Source organism: Pelecanus crispus, chromosome Z, assembly GCF_030463565.1.
Source record: "Pelecanus crispus isolate bPelCri1 chromosome Z, bPelCri1.pri, whole genome shotgun sequence".
NCBI classification, from domain to species: domain Eukaryota; kingdom Metazoa; phylum Chordata; class Aves; order Pelecaniformes; family Pelecanidae; genus Pelecanus; species Pelecanus crispus.
This window is the reverse complement of record NC_134676.1, coordinates 55,046,400-55,068,326: the sequence shown is the minus strand read 5'-3', so window position 1 is coordinate 55,068,326 and position 21,927 is coordinate 55,046,400.

Below are 21,927 nucleotides of genomic sequence, written 5' to 3'. Positions count from 1 at the left end.
GGTTTTATTGCTGCCAATACTGACTGTGAATTTCAAAGTCTTGTGACTATTTCACGGAAACAGAAGCACAGCACAAATAGATTTACATGGATATATTTAACCTTGCAGATTGATTGAAAGTGATTTTCAGCAGGACTTTAGTTGGTATTCATCAGGGGCTGGGAGGTGAGGGCTTCACTGCAATATAAGTGTGACATAGCTGACCCAGATTTTCACACTGGAAATGCTAATATTTGTCTACTATGCATAAGACTAGAAACTAGGTGAAGGCAAAGCAGTGAAAGCAGTACTTTGCACAAAACATCTGCAGCTATAACGTCACACTGTTACCTAGTGAACACATGATACTTAAAACTCAGAGGGGCTCACTTTCATTCAGTTCACAGCTAGTCATTACTGCAAGTATGAGGAATATATACAAAAGAAAGTAAGAGGATGAACTCAGTTAACAAATTATGCCCTGTGAATTATTTATTTGGCTCAAAAAATAGCCACAATTTTTGCTGCACAAGGAGAAATTTCAAAGTCATTCCACAAAAGCTGCTTACTAATTCCTTGGTGAAGGCAAAGCTTGCAGTGAGAGGGTATAAAGCAGAGCCTGAGCAGACTGCTTAAGACATTTCAGGTGAAATGCTGACGTAAGTGAGTTTTGCCATCGACTTCAGAGCCATTGTTTCCCCTACAGCTCAGCAGTGATCATAGCTGTCTAATAAACAACTGGTGTTCAGATATTGCAGGCAAACATGTCAATTTTTATACATGCCTTTTCAAAGCCAAAGCTGACAGCTTCACACAGCTGCCTGTGTCTATGTACCCTCTGCGTGACGCTAATGCTCACTGCAAAATGTACTTGTGTATTAGAGTCTGATCCTGCAGAGCACTGTGCTATGATTCAATAGAGCATTTAAATGTGTGCCTACATTTGTGCATCCAAGTTGCCAACATGGAGTAAGTATTTAAGCATGTAGTTGGGCCACAGCAAAAAGCCCGCTGCCTTGTAAGATAAGCTCTGACACTACATATATTTTAACTAGCAGAGCAACACATTTGTGGTAGTTTTGAAACTGGAGGAAATCTTTTAAGTATATTAGGACAAGTAAACATAATGGGTTTTGTGGTGTTTTTTTTAAAGCAGAAAACAGGAATCATTCCAACAGACACTTTTCATGATATGCCAGAAACATATATTAATGATGATATATGTTGTAAGGCAAAAAAAAATTCTGAATTTAAGCATGCTATTCAGTCTTCTCTTTTCAAAAATTACTCTCACATCCTAGTCTGCCAGATTGAAGTTGATAACATCCAATTAGTATAAAAAGAATTAAGAAAACCTCAAAGGTAGTCACTATTGTTGCTCTAGTCATTATCATTCTAAATAATAAAGCATTTCTTATAACCACAGGCCATAAGGAGGGAAGAGGCGTCGTTGCTGGATTGGCTTAATAGAGAACCCCAGTTTTTCCCTTTGCTTTAAAGAAGAAATATCAAAAAGCTAAAACCAGATTCTTAAAAGCAAATATGTGGAAATTCACTGCTTAGGGACGGATGAACAGACTCCACAGCTGGGCTCTGCTTCCACGGCATTGTTTACATGAGGAAAGCTTTAGCCAACTTACCAAAGTACCCTAAGTCATCCTGTTTAATATTTTATTTAGATCTTTTAGTCCTGAAGTGATGGACCAAGTATCTAGAGTGAAACAGGGTTGTGTTTTGCAGGTGTTTATTCCTTTTAACTGTACAGAGACAGCAGCCTTTCTCAGCAGAAATAATGCCTTAATCTTAGCAGAGATCTCACCTTTCCCTTCTGCTTGTCTTTTTGCAGGCTTTCAAACAAGGAATCAGTTTTGACACCTCCCTGTCTTACTGTGAGTGCCACAAATGTTAGTCTGTTTTCTTTAATGCATCAGGTCTTGTGTTTATGAGATTACAATAGAATATCAGCTTTTCTTTTAATTAAAACGTCTTTAAAACAATCATGAAAACACAGTCTAGGGAAGTCCAAAGGTGGAAGACAGTTACAAATAAATATTTTTATACTGAGTCAGAAAATTGAATTTTTCTTCCTGAGAACTAACTCACAATCTTTGAACATCTGGGCTTGAGACGTGTGTCAAATAGAACTGCATTTGCCCCAAGAAGCTTATAAGTAGTGTTTTTAACATGAAACCCAACACAAGGTGTGTCACTGTGGTGGGCTTACTGGCCATCATCACAGATGGCAGGCACAGCAGGAAACGTGTCTGCAAGCAAGGCAGCAAAAGCCATGTCTGTTCATGTACCTTTTCCTGAAAAGACAGCTAAGTTGGGCTCACCTGGTATCTCCCTGCTTCTCATGCACTCTCAGAGCTTGGGCAGGTGCTCACATTTTGATGCAGTGATTTAAAATATTACCATCATTATACATTCATCTTCTTTTCTACAAGGATTAGCAAAAATTGTGTGTGTCCTAGTCCCAGCATGTTAGAGCTGAAGACTAATGAAGAAGAGTTATACATACAGGTGTCTGTGAAATTCCTCCCCTGTGCAGCATCTGAACAATATAACATGGTTGTCCAAAGGCTAGTCAAGTGTTTTACAGTAATCAAAGTCTGATGTGACAGAAAACTATTCCACACTCTGCAGATCAGTGTTATTCACAGTTTGCTTTACAATTAAGATGTATGCTGTTAAGAGCAGTGCTGAAAGAGCAGTTTATTACTGCTGAGTTCACAAGAAACCTTCTTTGATTCTATAAAAAGCAACAGTATCATGTTATTAGAAGTGCTGTTGACTATAACTGTAATAACTTGTCTTCTATATGTAGACATTTCTCAGTTTTAGGACAGCCTTACAACATGCAACTGGTTTAAAAAAAAAAAAAATTTGCTTCCCTCTTTATCCTTCAAAGGTTCCTCTGGAAAACACAGGGACATCGGCTTGCCAGAATTGCGTCTTTCATTAACTGAGTGTCTCTGAGCTGTACCCTCAACACTAAGCTATGAATTATAACCTGAATAGAAGTGGCTCCAAACTGAACAAAAATGCTAAGAAAAATGCCTTCAGGGATGCAGCACTGCTGAGGAAAAGATTTAGCTATTGCTGTTCATAGTATTCTGCTGCATTGTAACCCAATTTCAAAATAGAGCAAATGAATAGAATTAAACAAGAGGAAACAATAGGTCACATTAAAACACCATATTAAAACAGTTACAGTGGGGGAATTATAGAAGCTAACAATGCATTAGTCATCCATAGGCATTTGCAGCAGAAAAATTGAGTTGCCATGGAAGATGCTGATGGTGTTTAAAAACTAAGGAAGTGAGAGTCTGACAGTGTGGGTGTATCTATCTTAGAGATATTGGTGGTCAAAAGATACATCAGGGCTGAGGCAGGCCTGATCTCACACCTCTTTGTTATTTACAAGCCATCCTTTTGCTATCAGTGTTATTAAGGCCTGTATGACACAACACATTTCTTGCACAGACAATGTTGAAGAATTGAGATTTACAGAGCTGAAAAATTATCAGGAGAAAAGTAATGCTGTTAGGAGAAGAAAAACTCAAAAGACTTCTCTATATTGATGCTAAAGGCTTGTATTTCAAGGCTGCAACAGTGGTGCTGACCATTTACAAACCAATCCAAAGGAAAGGGATTTGCAGGAAGTCTCTTTTCCATGTCTGTTTTCTTCATTATTCTTCCACTCAGTAGGATGCTTTTGACTCATTCCCCTGAGTAGGACTAATCATCAAGACAATTAAAGCATGAGACTTCTTCCCCAAAGATGACACTGGACAGCTTTTGTTCCTTTAGCTCTGGGATTCCAACATACCAGGTTTGCTCATCTAAAAACCAGGAGCATTTCTTGTTTTGTCTTTTTACCACAGACCCCCATACTTGTATTTTCATTGACACCACAAGCCATTTTGATTTACAAAGTAATTAGACTGCCTTCTCTAAGGGTCAGCCATATGGAGATAGCACCCATATGATATTGCCTAAGGTGCTCATCTTTGGATGCCCCAGCAAGTTTCACCAAAAAAATGAAGTCACTCAGCAAAGAGAACTGCCAGTGCTAGTAGTTCAGCTTCTTCTCCTCAAACACAAGCGATACAATTCCCCAGGTGCTCCCCAGCACAACAGAAAAACAGAGCAGCTGGCTGAGGTGTAGCAAAGCAAGACAGCTGCTCTAGGGAGGTGAGGGAAGAGGTGCTGGGAATGACCAGGCAACACCATTGCAGATCAAGAAGCCATTTCAGTACCACAAGAACACATTAATTCCTGGACTCTCTGACGCTCACAATAGCAGATGGGTGTTCCTCCTTGCTACTGTAGGTATCCTGACAGCACTACGATGTTTTGCCCAACATGAAGCTAAAAGCCACCCCTGAAGCTGAAAGTTCACAGGTAGTGCAGCCAGAGGCTAGTTTAGAAGAATCATTTAGGTTGGAAAAGACCTTTAAGATCATCAAGGCTTGTTCTCTAGACCCTTCATCAGCTTTGTTGCCCTTCTTTGGACACACTCAAGCACCTCAATGTCTTTCTTTCAGAGAGGGGCCCAAAACTGAACACAGTATTCATGGTGTGGCCTCACCAGTATATGTCAGTATATGTTCCTTACCATTATAGCCAAGCACTTCAGAAAGACAAATGAAAGCAGTACTGTTAGTTCCCCTCTTGCAAACGGTAATAACTGACCTGTCCAGAAAAACAGGTGAAAGTTGCAGTGCAGAGAGGTGCAATGGCATATGCTGAGTGCCTAGCTAGCTGGCTGTAACAGCTGCACCACACTGCTGCTCAGCAGGTTTTATTTTCCCTGGCACTTCATGTTTGTTCTTCTGTGTCTTGAACACTAACATCCTTTCTCAAGTATTTGATAGGCATTTTTCATCATAACTTTTTTGCTTAGGTTCTCCAGGGTGTTTAAGAATTTGAGCTTCTTGCTATGCATTTTGAAAAAAAATCTGACTCTTTTATTAATTTTTCCTTATGACTCTTTGCATGACTCAAGCCAAAGTACCACTCTCCTTGATCGGGCACAACTTCAAGGGGTCCATAAACCACCAAAGGCCATGAAAGTTCAAGAGAAAAGGCCAAATGAATTTTAAGGGCCAGCTTGCACCTGGGGAAATGTCCTTGCAGAAGCTGTAACTTCAAAGCATAGTAACAACTTCTCTTTGCTTATTTATACTCTGGTATCCACACCAACATCATCCCCCCAAGCCCTCCATATCTCACTGGGTTTCAGAATGAATGAAAAAAGGATGACAGCAACAACAGAGCAATGGCAGGAAACAAGCATCACTAGCCTTTTCAGCTGTGGACAAGGCAAAAGAAGATGACAATCTGGTCTCTATGGAGCCATTCATAAAGGGTCTATAGAGAGCCTTTTGTGTCACTCAAGTGTCATGGGGAGAGATGTGGACAATAAATACACATCTTGACAAATTGGAAATGTTAAAAGAAAATCAGGTGTCACATCTCAGCAAATAAATGCTCTGAACACCTCAGTGTCACCTATCTCTTTTCTTGAGATGATAGCTGGATGAATTGTAGAATGATTCTATATCATAGAATCATAGAATGATACAGCATATCTCAAGTTGGAAGGGGCCTATAAGGATTATTGAGTCCAACTCCCTGCGCCTTACAGGACTATCTAAAATAAGCCGTATGACTAAGAGCATCGTTCAGGTGCATCTTGAACACTGAGAGCCTTGGTGCCATGACCACTTCCCTGGGGAACCTGTTCCAGTGACCGACCACCCTCTCACTGAAGAACCTTCTCCTGATGTCCAGTCTGAACTTCCCCTGACACAGCTTCATTCCTTTCCTCATGTCCTATCACTGGTCACCAGAGAGAGGAGATCAGCACCTCCTCCTCCACTGCCCCCCTTCAGCAAGGTGTAGACTGCAATGAGGTCACCCCTCAGCCTTCTCTTCTACAAGCTGAACAAACCAAGTGACCTCAGCCACTCCTCATAAGTCTTGCCCTCAAAACATTTCACTATCTTGATTGCTCTCCTCTGGACACAATCTAATAGTGTGATGTCTTTCTTACACTGAGGTGCCCAGAACTGCACACAGTACTTGAGGTGGGGCTGCACCAGTGCAGTGTAGAGTGGGACAATCACCTCCCTCAACTGGCTAGCTATGCTGTGCTTGATGCACCCCAGGACGCAGTTGGCCCTTTTGGCTGCCAGGGCACACTGTTGAATCATATTCAGCTTGCCATCAATCCAAACCCCCAGATCTCTTTCTGCAGGGCTACTCTCCAGCCTCTTGTCCCCCAGTTTGTATGTATAACCAGAACTACCCCGTCCCAGGTGGAGAATCCAACACTTGCTCTTGTTAAATTTCATACGGTTGGTGACTGCCCAGCTCTCTAGCCTATCCAGATCTCTCTGTAAGGCCACTCTACCCTCACGGGAGTCCACAGCTTCTCCTAGTTTAGTATCATCAGCAAACTTCCTTAATGTACATTTGATTCCTGTGTCCAGATCATTTATAAAACATTAAAGAGCACTGGCCCTAAAATGACCCCTGGGAAACCCTGCTAGTGATTGGCCACCAGCTTAATGTAACCCCATTTACTATAACTCTTTGAGCCTGACTTCTCAGCCAATTGCTCACCTAACCCATTGTTATGGACTTGTCTAGCTGTATGCTGGACATTTTGTCCAGAAGGATAGTGTGAGAGACAGTATCAAAAGCTTTGCTAAAATCCAAAACCCACACATCTACTGGCTTCCCTTGGTCAACTAGATGGGTGACCTTGTCATAAAAGGAAATTAAGTTAGTTAAACAGGACCTTCCCCTCATGAACCCATGCTGGCTATGACCAATGACTGCATTGTCTCTCAAGTGCTTTTCACGAACTACCAGAATAAACTTCTCCATAATTTCACCAGGCACTGAAATGAAACTGACAGGGTCTTTCTTCTTTCCTTTCTTGAAAATTGGGACAAACTTTGCCAGCTTCCAGTCAACTGGGACCTCTCCAGACTCCCAAGACTGTTGAAAAAGAATGGAGAGAGGTCCCATGATGACGTCAGCCAGCTCTTTCAGTACCTTCGGATGAATCCCACTGAGCCCTATGGATTTATGAATATCCAACTGGAACAGCAAGTCTTGAACAAGTTCAGGGGTGGCTGGTAGTTTATCACCCCGCCAAGCCACAGTCTTCCAACACAGGGCTCCGGGGGTCCCAGGGCCCATCATCGGTGTTGAAGACAGAGGTGAAGAAGGCATGTCTCTGCTTTGCCTATGTCCCTATTTGTGAGGTGACTGACCTCATCAAGCAACAGACCAATGTAATCTCCGATCCTCCTTTTGCTGTTAATATATTTTAAAAAGTCCTTTTTGTTGTCCTTCACAGTGCTGGCCAGCTTGACCTCTATCAAGATTTGGCTTGAATTTTCTCCCTACAGTGGCAAACAGCATCTAGTCTGAATACCTGCACAGACAGCCTCTAGGCCTTGCCCCAGAGATCTCAGGGTCTATAATTGTGGAAGAATCAGAGAGTGTAAAAAGTCTTGCTTTTTAATCTTCAAGTGATATTTTCCTCTAATGGAAAATGATTGTATCATCTTTAGCTTGTTGTAGAAACAGCAGACTGAATGCCTTGTAACCCTTGTTTCCAGCCCTTCAGTTGGGTTTGTAGCTCTTCTCTGAAACCTCTCCTGTTGTCTAATTTTCTAGTGTTCACACAAAAATGAGATGTGTGAAAGATGAAACTCCATGATGCTTACAGATAAGGAGCTCCAAGATACCAGTAGATTTTCAAAAGAATGCCCTTTTAGTTCCTGCACCAGAGCAGGCTCTAGTATTTTGTCAGTGTCCATGACCTGTGATTTCTTTCTGCAGATGCTGTTTCCAGACTACTCCAAATCCTGCTCTCCTGTCAAAGGGGACAGTCCTTATTTCAAACGCTATGACTTGAATCTGACTGCATAAAAATGCATATTGTTTAGTTGAATCAAACTTACCAAGAGATCAAGGCCATGCTGTACCAATAATCTCTTCCTGTCCTTAACAGTCTTTGGTTTTACGTTTTTATGGTTTCTTCCAGATGACTATTTCAGAATACCAAGCCAATAAGCAGCTACTGTCTGGCTCTAGAAAGCCTGACATCCTACTTCATGTTGATTTCTAAAATACTTTGGTCTCAAACCTTCTGTTTCACAGCATGTAGGTAGTAGAGACTGCATGGGTGTGAAAGTAAAACTAATACCATTCACCTTCAAACCAAACCAGATTCTCATCAACATCTCCAGTATGATCTCTGTGTGAAAATTGCTTGGATACACTTTGGCCATTTTTTCTCAATTTTAACTGAACTGCAAAAGATTTTAAAAAGTAAGCGGACTAATGTACCTGTACAGGCAACTGTGACTTAAGCTGACACAGACAATGATGACATATTGCAAAGGGCCATGATTCAAATTTCATGATAACAATGACAGCATTGTGTAAATGCTCCCCACTCCAAATTCACCCACCAATACGACCTTAGAGCAAGCAGTGAATTAAATAACAATTACAAGTAAACACACACACCTCCATCACCAAAGCAAATTCGAAAAAACAAAGTCCTTTTTGGGGAGGATGAAGACCAACAGAGCATAGCCTGTCCACTTTCAGGGACAATGAAGTGTTCAGCTTACTAAAACAAAAGGCCTTTCTGACCTACACTTGAGCACAGAAATGCAATGTACTACACTAAACCAGGCACTATCTGCAAAGCAAAAAGAACAAAGTGAGATATTTTATTCTTCTTAAGAAAAAGACCAAAACTATAGATCCATAAGAGAACAATAGCCTGGCACAAAATATAAGAAAAGAAACTAGAATACATTTCAGGAAAATGGACCTAAGATCAATTTTAAAATTGCAACCTGAAACAAACAAGGAAACAAAAAATTGCAATATTGCCCTTCAGCTACAAATAAAACTGTCCTATATATAAAGAGAAACTAAGCTCCCCAAACATCTGCCTACACAGTATCTATCCTAGTTATCAATCAATATTATTCTTCTGCATAAATAAAAGCTCTAAATCTGTTTCTTTTATTTTATACCCACATGTCAGTGTTTCAGGAAATGTATCATATTTAATAAAACTGGTACTGTTTGCCTATGTTTTGCCTGTGTTAAATAACATGGGGCAGCTAAACCGTTTTCTGTGCAATCTTCTGCATAGTTCTCTGTATGTTACATGGATTGTTGTAATTACCTGCTTGCCAGGTTACTGAACATTATATGGAATTCAGAAAAATAAAATGCCATAAACTTTGCAGTAAATATTTAAAATAGAATATTGATTAAAGCGTCAATGTTTTGCCACTGAAAAAAGATGAAAAAAATCTGAAAAGAAATGCACCTCCAAATATGGGAACATGATCCTTTCTGTTAGAGCCATGCTGAGAAAAACAAAAGTGAAAAGTAGTGGATATACATCATCATTTTAAAGTTAATCTGCCATCAAGCTACTATGGCAGATTCATTTGTTGAGAGAAACTGTACAGATGAAAAGCTTTAACTAAGAGAGACAAAAGGTGGTCATACATTGGAGCATGGTCAGGAGAGCCTTCTGAGTGTCCAGAGTAATGTCTAAAAGTTAGATTAGATTTAAAGGGACTTATGAAGTCATACCACAATACAGCAGTCAATAGTTATTCTGTATTATTAACACAAATCTTGAACTTCTTGAGAGATGCAGAATTAGCAAATGCTTCTGCAAAATAGAGGAAGTTTAAAAAAAAGTATGGGTTTTTTATCAGTATCTTTTTTCTTTTATAGATGTCTACAATAAGCAAATACCTTATAATGTCAGTTTAAGTAACAATGGCAACTCTGAGGTATGGAAGAAACTTCTTCTGAACTCCCAATAACAGTGAGATTAAAAGATTACACCAGATTTTTTATCTGAGAGGTCTCCTGGGACCCAAAGTTAGGAAAGCATGTGCAGTTAAGACAGCATTAGATCATGAATATAGCTTTCCATACATATTTAAATCTCAAAGTCAGTGGGTCTAATCAGAAGGATTAGTGTTCAAAATCACTACTGCAAATCACCTGTAGGATCAAATGTAACAATCCTGCCTGCACCTGCAAAGAGATTATTCATCATTCCATGTCTAGACAACATTTTCAGAAGCAAGTACAAAATTAGCCTCCTAGAACAGGAATTACATGAAAAGAGGTCAGAATTGAAAATGAAAAGCATGGCCAGTTAGAGTTAAAAATCTGAAGACGGTTTAAATATAATTTGCATTTGTAAACAGACTACTTCTAGTCCCCTTGGCTCCCTTGCTATTCGTCTTCTGAATACAAACCTAACTGAATGTTTCTCTTGACCTTCATAACTTGTCAATAAAGTAAGACATTTTCACAGACATAGCAGAACGTCCTGTCCTGCCAAAAGAAAATCCCAAGTAAATTAAAGGATTGAAAATCTGGCTCCAAGCCAGAGACAAAACCCTCATTTACCACAATTGGACAAAAACTCACTCCAGCTGAACAGAGATACTCAACTGCACAGCATCCATCAAGCCACTGCATGCTTTTATTACGTATCAGGAAAAAAGAAGTGTTAAGACACCCTTTTAGGTTTTATGTGGTTTCTGGTGTTATTGAAGGTATACCCACAATCGCTGAGGGGTGGGGAGGAAGTGGTTTGTGTCTCCTACAAGGTCCTCCATGACACAGCAAGTCTTGCTGAAGAAGAGAGCATGTCACAAGTCCAGTACCAACTACTCACCAGAAACCTATGTGAATTATACAATGCATGGTCACAATAAATTACTTGGAAGTCAAGATGCTCATAATAGCTTCATGGTTCACAGCCAGTGGACCTACAGACCATTCCTGGTTTTCATTCTTTTAGCAAAAAACAGGTGAATTTTCAAAGACACCTAAGAATAACTGTTTCTCCTACAACTTCTTAACAGGTAACTGGACAAACTAAAAAGACTCAAATGTCCAGATATCCATACCCATTGAGCAGTTTTTAAGTTCCCAGCAAAAATGTTTGGAAAAGATACCTAGAAAAGCTACTATTTTCTTATATGTTGTTTGTTTAGGATGTAGCTTTGTTCTCAAATGTTGATAATTTCACTACGATTTATGTCTAAAGTTGGCCCCAGAATCTTTTGAAATATGTATTTACCAGCTTGAGATCAGTGCCTTAATCATAGAATCTTCAGGAAAAGCTCCAATCACCTCTAGGAATGGTATTACTTTTCTTATCTAAGTGGTTTTTGAAAGAAATATTAATCACCTGAGAGTTTAAAACTTCAGTCATGTCAAAAATCTTCTCTCCATCTGGAAAATACTCCCTAAATAAACTTTATTGTGTTTTATTTTGTTTTGATTTTTTTAAAATTCAAACTGTATAATAAAAGGAATCTCAAAAAGGTTTCATCATCAACTGCAGTAGTTTCACCACGTACTCATTTCCACTGTAATCTTCAGCTCACTGTTCATAGAAAGGTATCACATCTCTACTAAAGAAAATTTGCATTTCATTAATATTCCATCTTATCTTTATTACTGTACTAAAGCATTACTACTCTTTAGAAGGATGCATATTGAAATGTCTACAAAGAGGGCCAGAAAATCTGGCTTAAAAACGAATGCAAAAGTGTTGCCTCTTGGAGTACACACACATACTGAAACTTTCAGCTATGCAATTTACCAGCTGTCAAGGGAGAAATATTATTTCAGAATGTTCATTGAAATATCTCAAAGTGCCAAACCACTTTCCAATGCAATTTAGGCTGAACTGCAACAATAGGTTCAGGGGCTATTCTTGTGTTGGTGAAAGTCAATGTAAGTTTTGCCACTGACTTCAGTACAGAAACATACTCTAATGTAAATCAGAATTTTGGATACTTCCAAAAACCTATCAGATAGCTGATTTTGTCCAAAATGTTTAGGATCAACTTGCTTACAGTGCTTCAGGTTTCTGAAACAGCACAAAATAGACAACATCAGTTAAAACCTCCCTAACCACATGTAGGGCTCAGCAAAACACTTGGGCAAGAAGCAAAAGAAAGGGCAGGTGTTCTCTGGTTAAGTTAAACATGTGTGACCTGCAGGGGGCCACTGGCAACAACCAGCTGTCATAAATAAACAAATGACCAGTGCTCATAAACTTCTGCTCTCGGCCAGTGATGCACGGAGACCGGATCCTGCCAAAGGTCCCCCAAGGGCCTTACCTCACTGCTGGCTGAAGCAGCTGTAGCAAGGCTTTTGATTTCAGCACTGCAGATCAAACAACCGGCACTGCAGTGTTAATCTCCACTGTCTCCAGGAAAGCATTTGTTGAAAACTAGTGCTAATGTGATACCACTATTATTCTCCCACCAACAGCAGAAGCAAAACTCATCAGCACATCACAAAACAATGCCCATTCAACAGCACAATCCTTCTCTACACATTTTGCTCTCCCCCAACTCAAAAACACTGGCAAAAGGTGGCAGTAATGCAGAAGGAGGCCCAAAGAGGCCAGCAGAAACTGTGCATGCTTCACTTTCATACATGAATAGGAAGAAACCACTCACCTCTAGGATGAAGGAAGTAACATGTGCCAGTAAGATACCCTGCAGGAACCACACAGTTTATTTTATACCAATTGTTTGTTCCCAGAATATGAGGTATTGGATTCTTAAGCACCAGTGCTTGAGAACAGCTGATCATAGAACTCTTCACTTCAAAATAATTCACAAAAAAAATCACTGTAAACATAAATGCTGTTTTTAAAAAACAATACTGAAAAATTCTAACTGCCAGCTGATTCTGTGAAAATGCATTTGATGGCAGATGATGTTCATGGAGGGAAGGAATCAAAATGGTTTTGTTGTCTGGGGTTGGTATATTTCCCATGGTTATACATCTTCTAGTACAAGAGGAGTACAGTAGAATTAACTGTTCTCCATCAGCCTCATTCAGTGAACTGGCAAACATGAAAGCTGAGAACAAAGAAGAATGCAGTCACCATTTTTGTGGCCTGTCCTCACAAGAAAGACTGAATGTTTTGGACAGCTGTACCAAAACTTAACTGAGTTCCTATTCACCTGTTATGAATTAGATTCTGTCCCTCTGCTTGGCTCCCAAAGGCTCTTTCACACAAAGAAAGTGCAAACATGTACATACAGATAACCGCTAAAAACCTGACAACTGTTCTTGTCAGAAAGCAGGTGGATTATAAATGAATTTTGACTGTTGCCATAAAGACTTGATAGCATTACGAAAAAGGATGCAGTACTGTGTAAAGATTAGGGCTTTCTGAACATTCCTTCTTAAACCTCTATGTTTAAAAAATTAGTATTAGGCAAATATTTTCAGAATGTTATCAAAAATGTACAGACTAATTCAGACTGAAGATTTCAGGTTTTTATTTTGTCAGGAATTTAGCTTGGCTAAATGCCTGAGAGGCCTAGTGTATGCAGAAAACCAGACATATCTTTGTCAGAGTCTGATATTTTTGGGTGTTCCTTATGTGTCCCTGAAGTGGCTCCTTCTTCCCGGCAAGTGAGAAAATGCCTTTGAAACACAGAGGTACCATAGCATCCCATAGATGCAATACTTCCCAAATTCCTTCTGACTCACCTGCTGATGATCTCCTGCATAGACACACATGATATGGGGCTGACAGCTTGTACAGTTTCAACTTTCCCTTTTAATTTCCCAGAGCACGCATACATTTTTCAAGATAGCACATGAACGTTTTTCTGAGTCATAAGTTGCTACTCAGAAACCTTAGCTTGGATTCTGGTTTTAGAGCAACTTGTAGTATTAGTTGCTACCTTTTCTCAATAGCTACAGGACGATCACATACAGAGTTAGTTATAAAGCAGTCAGGTTTTCTGTCTGCCCTCCAGTACAAACTGGTATATTTAGCTAACAGTCTCATTTGGAATCTAAAACTTTTTAAAGTCAGAATAGACTTTACAATAGTTGAACATTTATAGTTTTAGTCAAAACTTGGTGAAGACATACATTGTGCAAGCATGCTTAAAATGTTCATTAGTGAGCTCATGCATAAAGTGCTAAATTAAGCACAGAGCTTCAGGGAAAATGCTGGCGATTTTTTGTCTTTACAGCAACAGATTTGTCTTCCACAATGTGCTCTATCCATCGATAAACTGATATACCAGTTTACTGAACTATTTTAAGAATGAAAGTGCTGGTGTGCATGACTCACATTTTATTAAGGTAATGACTGTTATCCATTCTATTCAGATACGCATCTCGTTGCTGAAGACGATCTTGGCACGAGAGCAACAGCCTACCTATGCTATTCCAGAGCATTATACAATCATAGAAGAGATATCTATTTGTGGACAAAAGAAATGCTTGCAATCAAATAAATAATTACAACCGCTACCAGAATGCAATCAAAACACATTACCAATAAGCACTAGAGTGCAACCCTTATGCAAATTATAGATACACACATGCCTATTATAGATACACACATGCCTACAGATATAAATAAGGGAAATGGTTTCCAGGTTGTCTGAAAATAATTATTTAATTCATGTTTCTTGATTTTCTTTCCCCTGCAAAGACTTAAATCATCCCATTTCATACTTAGATGTATTACAAAGTGCACCTTGCAAAGCAGATATTCTGATGTGCTTAATCACCAATACTATTTTGGAAGTAAGCTGTGCATACTCACAATAGTTGCTGCTGCTGGCAATGCACATGGAAGCACCTGGGCAGTGAGACTGGCACATTAGAAAAACAGAGGCAAGCTCTGCTCACCTTCCTCACAAGAGTCATCCCCAGTCAAAACATCGAATATAGAAGTGTGTGTTCACATGGATAAGGGGAGGTCATGCAACCTTGTTACTTCTAGCATGTAAATTGAAACACTAGTAAATTAAGGGGGGGGTCTGTGAGCTGGGGGCAAGTTGCACCCTCCTGTCGATGCAAGGTCCCCGTCACAGCATAGACTTTACAGGCACCAAAGGCAATATCAAAACTCCCATCTGCTTCAAGGACACCAGACTGGGCCCCAGGCAAGCAAGAAAGGTGAGCACTGCACTTTGAAGGAGCCCTTTAGCACCTCAAAAATTTGGCTGTTAGGATGAGTCTCTCTGTCTTAAAAAAGAGTGACTGATGGGCAGACTGGGAAGGCTGCAAATTCCAGCCGGCAGAAGCCAGGTAGGAACACTACCCTCTGACTTGGCAGACAGAGCTAGTGACAGGCAGCTAAATCCCTGCAAGCAAAAGGAAAAAAGAGAAAACCCCCACAATTCAAGCAGCTGCTGAGGCAGCAACACAGATGAGATCCACAAAGGGTCTCCCACACAGGGTGCTCGATCAGGATCAACGTCCAGACCTTCAGTAGCATGCTTATCCCAAGAAGAAGTATTATCCAAGAAACACAAAGAAATAATTTCAGAGATTCCTAACTGGGGTGGATGGCTTTCAGATTACAAAATCAGAACCCTCTTGTAAACATGGAAAATAACAGAGTATTCTGAAGAGATATCAGTCATGCCTCCACACTGCATATGCCTGCTTTACATGGACAGATTTCATGTGAATATATATATTGAACACATACAAATATATAAAATCTGTTCCTGCTTATATCATGCTCTAAACATAGGATTTATACAGCTTTATATATGTATATATAAGAATGAAAGAGAAATACATTCACCCTATGCAGCTTCAATTCAACAAAGCAAGCAGAGCACATGAACCCTTTTCTTTTAAAGACATACATTAATCAGTCTTAGCCAGCCTCAAACTGATCTTTATAGATAAAACCATTTAAAATGAACTATTGATGGAGTTTATTTTCAGTAGTGCTGGGAAAAGCTACAAACCATAAGTACAAAGGAGAGTCAAGTATTTAAAGGAGGTTTCAAGTTTGGTCGTTCCCCTGAATTTCAGCACAGTTGTGAAAGTGACAGTGAAATCATGTCACTATTCAAAGAGAGAGCTGACAACATGTTTAAAGTTTAGAATAAACTTTCTTATTCCTTCCCTATCTGCTTGATCAGAAACATCTGTAGGTCACAGAGAAACGTGACTTTTTAGACAGGACTGTTAACCAAAGCAAATTGATTTAGCACACAAATCCAGGGGCTGGATTGCTACAGAGGAGGCATGTAACATCCCCTAGAATTGCCTGTGTGCAAGCTACTGAATAAAGACAAAAATAGACTCCTTGGTGCAGGCAAACAGCAAGTCAACTATTTTTAACTTGGGTCTTCAAGTGCATTTTTAAGTTGCTTACATTTAGGAGCAATCCCTTAAGCACCTACAGGCAGTTTGACTTGAATAGGCATGAAAAATATTTTTCACATGTTCTGCATATCACATGCATATTATATAAAAATAAAATTAAATTTCTCATTAGATTAAATGGATTTTAGGCACCCTGGTGAGTACATTCAAACAAATTTTTGTTAGTACAAACATATTCTTGCAAAACAAATTTGTGCCTACATAAATACAATTAAGCTGTTACTAGTCTCATGATGTTGCTTTGTAGCAATCTCAAGAAATGAACACACCCTGGATTGCCAACTGGTTCATGTCTTCAGCTGTGTAAGGAAACAGCCATCTATAAAATAGCATCCATGACTGCAAAGCTGGCCCATTCAAATACACTGGATACTTAAGTTCTGCCTTTTATAACTGCTACTTGAAGACAGTAAAACACATTGCAAGAGGGGACAGGGTACTTGTAACAAGAACAGCTGAGCTGCACAGCAAGTGTGACTGAACAAGTTTACAGCTATTCCTTGCATCGGAGCCCACTTCTGCCAGCTGTGGGCCAGTGCTCTCCTGGTCCTTCTGCAGCTGCAGCATGGGAAGCATTTTAACAGCACTGCAGAATTTGTGAGAGGACACAGGGGTCTGACATGAGCAACAAGTAGCCTTAGATCGAGGCCCCACTTTGTCTTCTACACAGAGGTGAGGAAATCCAGCTGAATGCCAAAAGATGATCTCTGCTGAGGCTTTGGCTCCCAATCGATCTGCTTCTATGGGTTTCTACAGAGATGTTGTATATTTCTTCTCATTAGTCACATGAGCAGTCCAGCATGGAAGTCCTTATGATTATTTGCATGATTAAGCATGTGAGCACAACACCTACAGACCTAAGACTTCATGAATGACACCTCTGCCTTCAAAACAGTAGAGAAAATTTATGTTCATAGTGAGGTCCATTTAGAGCCAGCAGAAGCAGTTACACGAGCAGAGGAAACAGGGAAGGAGAAGTTATGAATGTAAGGCAGCTCATGGCTTTCTTGAATTGCTCTTTTTTTCTATCCCACAGTCTCAAGAGAAGCAACCAACACCTCACAGGAGCACAGGACAACAACAGGGCACAGGAGCAACATTTTCTTCAAAATACACTCAAGCAAAATTACCTATTCTCATCTCAGAAACAAATTTAAAATTGCTCTAGTATCGTTAAACAGAAAAGCAGAGGCCAAAGTCAACGAGCATGAGACGTGACTTACAAGCTGGGACACACCAGCAAGTGAAACACAAATCCCACTGAACCGCAAAGGAGTTTGGGTAGGCATTGAAGGCAGCCTAGGTTTTACTAACTTTGACACCCCTGAACCGAAGATTTTCACGGAGTCCTATTTAGACAAGCCTGAATGTCTGTGCCAGCTTTCATTCTGTAGGCAAAACCTTCACCTTTAGAAATAGACTTTGCCAGCTTCTGTGCAGCTGAGGAATGTCCTTGCCCATGGCCAACCTGTCTGATTACACAACAGCCTGATGATCACACAGTTTAACTCCTCTCAGCCTTTGTCTGGTAATGCCTGTGGTAAACAGTACATCAGTACCTTTTAAAGAGGCAGATTAATTTCAACTTCAGGAAAAAACCCCACATTCTTCCAAGTGCCATACATTTACAGTGAAACGCTTGCAGAGTTCAGTTCCCACTAAGTCCAAGTGAATATCTAGGAGCTAAGACCTGTGGATAACTGAACGCAAAAGCATGGCTTCCGCACACCTACACACACAGAGCAGCTCGGAGAAAGGATTTTTTTTGAAGAGTCAAAGATGAACACAATACCAAAAATGCAACAGTGCAGTTCATTATTTATGCAAATGAAGAACATGTGTTATAAGAAATGCTGCAGAATAACAAAGGAGGAGCATGTTCAGATGCTGTAGGAGAGAGAAGCTGAACATTGGCAGCAAGAAGGAAAGGCTTGAAAAGAAGTGTGTAGTTACTACTTCTTTTACATTCAGAGAAGTTTCCACTATAAGAAATAGATTTACTCCCAGGAGCAAGGACATATTGTTCCCCAACAATGAGCATTATTCACAACGTGATTCGAGACTAAGAAAATGCAAAAATAACGCAGCGAAGCTTCAGCTGACCTCAAATTCATTTAAGCTAACGCACAGCAAAACCAGATCCTATGTTTTCATTTGCAAAACTGCAGGGTGCCACGGAGCTACTTTATCTCGTCTGTTGCAAGCAGACGCTGAGCAGACGTTGGCTAGAAACGCAAACCGAAAACCCCAGCCAGTTCTGGACGGCTATACCCCGACTTGCGTCGCCCTGCGTTCTGGCCAATTACTCATGGGCTCCTCTGCCGGCCGCTTTCCCTGCGGGCGGACCGAGCAAGGCTCGGCCAGACACTTTCATCCCGAGCCCAGCGACCATCCTGCGCCCACCGAGACAGCACCGGCACGACACCGCAAGGCAGGGAGGGAAGCCCTCCTTCCCTGCGCGCCTCTGCGCGCCGCCCGCCGTGCCTCCAGACCGGCCGCCGAGCCGCCGCCGCCGCCGCCGCCGCTCAGCGCCGCGCTCAGCACCGCGGACAGCGCCGCGCCGGCGCCGGGCGGGAGGCGGCTGCCGCGGGGCCGGGGGAGGCGGCCCGCCGGCGGGCTGCCCCGCCGGGGCGCGCACACCTGCGCGCACAGGCGCGCGGGGCACGCGCACACCCGCGCGCACACACCGCGCGCGCGCGCACACACCGCGGCGCCGCCGTCACTCACCACATCCCCCGCAGGGCGCCCCGCCGCCGCCGCCGCCGCCGCCGCCGCCCGCCGCCCCCGGCGCCGCGGACGCCCCCCGCAGCGCGGCGGCGGTGGCGCCGGGCGGCCGCGGCTCCATGCGGAGGGCAGCGGCGGCGGCTCGCCTCCCCCCGGCCGCCCCGCGGAAGCCGCCGCCGCCGCCGCCGCCGCCGCGCAGAGCCGGAGCGGGAGGGCGGGGAGCCGCGGCCGCATGGTGCTGCCCGCCGCCCCGCCCGCCGCCCGCCCCCTGCGCGCCGCACCGCCCCCCGCGCCCGCCTGCCCGGGCCGCCCGGCGAGGGACCCCCGGCGGCCGGCGCTCTCCGTGGGCCGGCTGGAGCGGCGCCCCGGCCCCCAGCCCGCCGAGGCGGTGAACGGGGATCTCGACCCTTCATCCGCCGTTCTCTTTCGTTCCCCCGAGTTCTCCCTCGTCTGTTGTCTGCCACGCACGCCGTACGCTCCTTTCGTCAGCCAAAGCAGCTAGTGCTGCTCGCGGGTGGTCTGCAATAACCGGGGCCAGTTCACATGCTTCCTAACAAGTTCCTCACTGAGAAAAGCCCCGCCGAGCCTGCGCTGTGCTTGACTGGGGCGTAGACTTGAGCAAGGGTCTCATACCCCCAATTACTTCGACATGAAGCACACACCGGGCAGGAACTCCAGACCCTGAGTAGCTTTTAGCGTAAGGGGGCACAGTAGGCAAACAACAGCAAAAGCACGGACAGCAAGATTCAGTATTGGAAGAGCTCACTGAAGAACCCAGATTTCTTTTAGCTGAAACCCCTTATCTACTGGTTCGTAGGTTCCTTCCTGCCTCACAGGTGGGCCACCCTGACACTTCAGCTGGTTTCTCTGGGCCATGTCCAGACAAGTTGGGAAGATGCCCAAGAGCGGAGAACCCGCAGCCTCTCTGGGCTGAGGCACTGAGCACCCTCTCAGGGAAGAACGGTATCTTCCAATCTCCCGTGAGTGTCCTATATTGCAATGAGTGTCTTGTGCCTTTGGTGCACCTCTGAGAAGAGTCTGTCTCTGTTATCTCAGTGCCCTGCTGTGAAGGAGCTGATGACAGCCAGAAGACCTCCCTTTCACGGTCTTGTTCCCAAGTTGAACAAATGCACTTCTTGCTGCCTCTCCTGCCATGTACCATGCTCCAGACCCTTCTGCATCTCAGTGGCTTCCACTGGACTTGCTCCACGGGGTCAGTGTCTACCTTAAGATGACCTAGGGACCCCAAACTGAACCTGGCATTTGACGGTGCTGAACTCCAGGAGGTTCCCATCAACCCATTTCTCTGGCTTGTCAAGGTCCCTCTGAAAAGCAACCCTCTTCTGGAGAAGAGTGGCATATCCACCATTCCCCTCAGTCTGGGAGCATCTGCAAACTTGCTGAGAACACACTCTGTCCCATCATCCAGGTCATTAGTAAAGACATTGCATAGTCTTGGCCTCAGTATCAGTATTTCAGAGGGACAGCACTAGTCACCAGCCACGAACTAGACTTTGCATTGCTGATTAAAACACTTTGAACCTCAAGTTCCAGCCAATTTTCCACACATCATCTAGTCCACTTATCCAGTACATATCTTTTCCATATCCCTACCCACTTGCTAGTCTTTACTGTACCTAAAAGCAATCTAAAATCTATAGGGCATGTGGACAGCTTCGACCAGTGGCACGCTATAATCAAGTATATGGGTATCTGAACTCAGAGTACAAGAAGAAACCTCCCGCCTCTTCCCCACTATATGGACTTCAGCATCAGGCTCCTGAATGAGTCCTTAGTGATGAATAAGAAGGGAAAAAACAAAGAATAATTTTCAAAATTTTTCGCTGAGAATACTGATTACTTCAATGCATCCCTAATTTGAGCAGTGCCTAACAAAGAGGTCTGATTTGCACTGAAATCTGTGATTGGAGCTCAGATATTTCTAGACAGCACAGCTTGCTGATCATTTTTGGCTTTCTGAAAAGTGACGCCTTGAAAACTTCCCTGTGTGTCATCTAGTCTCTCCCTTAAGAAGCAGGCCACCCTAACTGATCACAGGCCAATGACCTAAATCCACCATTGCTATGTGATCTGACTCCTTGATTTTAATACCCAGTCTGCTTGAGGTTCCCATGTCTCACCCTCTCATTTTAATAACAGAACTAGTGTTTATCCTTTAAAATATTGGACAATCTATCAGGAACTGACCCCTTTGGGTAAGAAAATGCTCCTGTGTATATTTATTTTATTTCTTTTCACATGTATCTGCATCCTGAAAATAAAATGAAAAACAATGTCTCTCCTTAATGCCAGTGTGGATTCACTAATTCAATCCAGAGCATCACTAAGCTTGTGTTGCAGTCACCATCTAAGTAATTACTATTCTGGGGAAAAGTCTCAATTTAGGAAAGCATTTCAGTACATGTTTATCGTTAAACATGTGCTTAAACTTCCAGCTATTCAACAAAGCACTGCAGCCTGTACTTGAGTATGTGCTTAGACATCCTGCTGACTCAGGGCTTTAGTCTGGACCAAAAAAAGCAAACCTACATTTGATCTTGCAAGCACAGTTAACAAAAGCACCCAGAAAGAATGACAAAAAATAGTGCCATTTGTAGCATGATTACAAAGCTACTTCAAGTGAATTCAATGCCCCCAGCACATCTGTGTAGTAAGAAGTATGGATCACATAAGTGGATATTCCTGTGGCTTTTACAAAATCCCTGCATATCTTTATGCAGCTGGTAAAATCAAAGCAAATGCTCAGTACCACTTCCAAGGCTTCAGCACATCTATCTTTCACTCTCCGGTTGACAAGGAAGCCACAGCTTTTGTATCAGCTCTAGTGGTACAACTCAGCAAGCCATTTGCTTGGTTAGCAACGGTGAGCAGATAACAAGAAACAGGTCCTGATAAAGCCTCTTGCATTTCAAGGGTCTTATGAACAGT